Genomic DNA, 3,364 nt, shown 5'->3' on the forward strand with positions numbered 1-3,364 from the left:
AACAGAGGATAAGTATTTACATATTTATGAATATTCATGAATATGCAAAAGCCTACTTAGCTTTGTAATAGGTTATAAAAAGCTGCTTGTTACTTTGCTAAATATTACCTTTATAGCCAGACAGCAACCGATAAAATATATAGGAGACAACGCAAAGCATTTTTGACAGGGCATACCAGAATTAAGCTGGCCACACACAGATTTTTGCTCAGATAATAGATTGATATCTCCCTCATAGAGGTCTGGGTTGCTATCCTGCATCACTTCATACCGATTTCACCAAAATAACTGATCGAATATTGATTGGAGAAGAAATAAAAACCCTGCTAAGTTTGTACCACTCGGTGCGGTACAAAAATCGCCCGAAACTTCTGCTGGTATCCAATTGAGGATAGAAGGGACAATCCCAATCAATATTCAGTTAATAAGACAATCATGAATCGACACAAAATATCCTCAGTTTAAATAAATAGTTGTCTGGTTCAATGTTTGACTATTGAACCAAACATTTAACCTATTAAAAACATCTAATTTTTTAAAGGCTATCTCAATTCTCAGGCCAGATTTTGCTACTTAAATAGTTGAATGTACAGAAAGAAAAGCAAGAAGAAAAAAAAAGGAGAGAATGAACATTGCTAAAATAGGCACGACATTGATGCAATAACAGCTTTTACAAGTGTTCCATTTAGTGTCAGCAAAACCAGTGTGTTGTGAATGAGAAATGATACCTCAGGATCTAACTATGAAAGGTCAGCTTGATGTAGCACTAGCAGGGAGGGTAGCTTTGTACAATCAGCAATAACACCTGGGCAATAAAGCAGTGCATTCACAAAACACACATTAGCACTTGCTACATGCTATTGATCTACACTCTTGTCAGCCCCTTAGTGACCTGTCAAAGGTCACTGCCAGGGCTCTGCACAGGCCAGACCTCTCACAACAAACATGCTGAATGATGCCCTATCCGTCAATGTGTGGCAACAGACTGTGTTAACGTAAGTGGAACATGTAATGTATGAATGAGCAGTCCTTGCAAAAATATAACTAGATGACTGGAGCTTTTTGTTATCCAAGTATTTTTTTATCCCAGAGACAAAGGAGAAAAAAAAATTCCTAGATGTTTAACCTTCTCAGCCACATCTAGCTGTTCTCTTATAAGGTCAGCATCAACTGAATTTACAAAGACTCAGTGGCCCCCGTCCTTCCATGCAATGCTATAAATGAGCAGACAGCCAATGCACTTCTCATGACAGGAAAATCTCATTTCAGACATCTATACAATGTACAGCTATGCAAACACTCTTGTACTGCATAATGGGAAAGAAAATAAAATACAGTACACTACAACAGGTCTGTCAGAGTCTGGCAGGTGGGCTCTATGGCTTATGGAGCCCCATTGTATTCCATGTTCTGTGTCTATGGGTTTAAGCAGTACAGCGGGTTTACAAGACGTTACAGCAAAGTGCTGCTGACAGGAATTCTCTGGGTAGCAGGGAAGGCTAAGGGAACCCAGACTTTCAGGAAAATGCTGCCTGGGAATTATGGACATCACTAGGCTTGATTTCTTACTACTGGGACTACATTGAAGTCTAATGAATTTTACCATTGTCTAATGAGAGTTCACAACTCAGCCCAGTATCCCTAATTTACAATCCCAACTTTCATTACCCATTTTCTTGTATTGCAATATAGGAGGCAAAATATTATCCAGACTTAAAATCTACAAGCAGACTGGCCTTTGTGTCTAATATCCTGTGCTATGTGTTATTTCCTTCCTAACATTTTTGCTTGGTATGCGCAAAAATACACGAAAACAAACAGCCAGTGCCTTTCATCTAAAAATATGCTGTAATAGTAAGCACCAGCACACGTGATAGACTGCATCTCTTTATGCATGCCAATAAAAAAAAAAAGAACATGCTTTGACCCAAGTATGGTGAATAAGTAAGTGCAGCGCTATGGGACTTGGTTCAATTTGCACCAATGACTGGCATATGTTCTCTCTAAATGTTTCCTCCCAAATTAATGCTGCCTTGCATACAGATATAAGATTATTGTCACCTGGTCCAGCCATCTCTGGTCACACTTTAATGTCATTATCATTTATAAATATACAACTGACATCTCCCACAGTACTTTACAGAGTACATTGTCAAGTCACTAACTGCTCTTCAGAGGAGCTCACAATCTAATCTCGGCCATGTCCATAGTGTAATAAATGGGGGGGGGGGGGGGGGATTCACCTCTCAGTATATTATGAATAATTTGCAATAATCCTATATCTATTTTATCTCACTTTTGGCCCAAACCAACTCTGCAGGACAGCAACAGAGTGAAATGAATGTTTTCAGAAGATCACTGCAAGAGTTCTGCTGCTCCTCTCCCCCATCCCCTCTCCATAGAAATCAATATCCTGTCCTGCTGAACAGATACAGCATCTGTTCGTATGGGTATCTGTACAGTTGTCAGATCATGCTTTGGGCTGCATAGAATCATATATATAGCATGTACCAGGATTTAATCAGCACCTGCACAAACCAGAAATGTTGAGCGACTGTGGCCGACAGTAGATTGCAAGCCCTTTCCCTGCAGTAAATGGCCTATATGCGCAGGATAAAAAAAATGCAGAGACAGTAATAGATAATAGATAGGTAAACTTTCAACTGGTCAATAACAGCTAGCTTATAATGATAGTACATTTATATGGTACTGCAGGCATTGTGGTCTGCATGCTAGACATTAGTATAACTACTACGTAATAATTCATTTTGTGATACAGTGGTAGATATTCTGTGCTGCACTCTCCAGTAAAGGTGCACCTAATTACTTGTGGGTTTTTTTGTTAATTAATGAAAACATAGCACTTTAAAATGTGCAATAACAGTTTTCTAAATAATGGTGATTATCAGTGCTTCTTCTGTGCTATGATCTATGAGCTGTAACAGCAGCACCTGAGTTACACGTAGAGATCTGCAATCAAACTGTATGCAACTTTATTGACACGTGTCAGTAACAGGCCAAATAGTGCCATTGCTGCTCAGACAATGGTCTAGGCCATATATGTACAGTAGACATAAAAGTATACTATACTGTATACTTCCAAACCCTCAACATATCAGGAGCATGGAAGTATACCATTCGTAATAAACTAGCTTTCTTCTGCTTGCAGGGTAGATCTTTTTTTTCCTACAAGAATGGAGGTGTGTTGTGTAAGGCCATTGTTTTACAAAATAAACTTTTACTAGTGGCTTTCATTAGCAGCACTAAGTTGTTAACCAGATATTTATAAATGGATGTTCTCCTTATATCATAATGTAATCTTTGGTGCCTCTAGCCATAATGGACAAGCTGGCTTGGCCAGTGA

At 38.8% G+C, this 3,364-nt stretch overlaps 1 protein-coding gene across 1 annotated transcript in view; it reads right to left on the reverse strand.

Annotated features, from left to right (window-relative positions):
• The window catches only part of TSHZ1 (teashirt zinc finger homeobox 1), a 138,550-nt gene that overhangs the window by 125,269 nt on the left and 9,917 nt on the right, over window positions 1–3,364 (reverse strand). The window lies entirely within an intron of this gene.

This window comes from Hyperolius riggenbachi, chromosome 5 (genome assembly GCF_040937935.1).
Source record: "Hyperolius riggenbachi isolate aHypRig1 chromosome 5, aHypRig1.pri, whole genome shotgun sequence".
In the NCBI taxonomy this organism is placed as follows: domain Eukaryota; kingdom Metazoa; phylum Chordata; class Amphibia; order Anura; family Hyperoliidae; genus Hyperolius; species Hyperolius riggenbachi.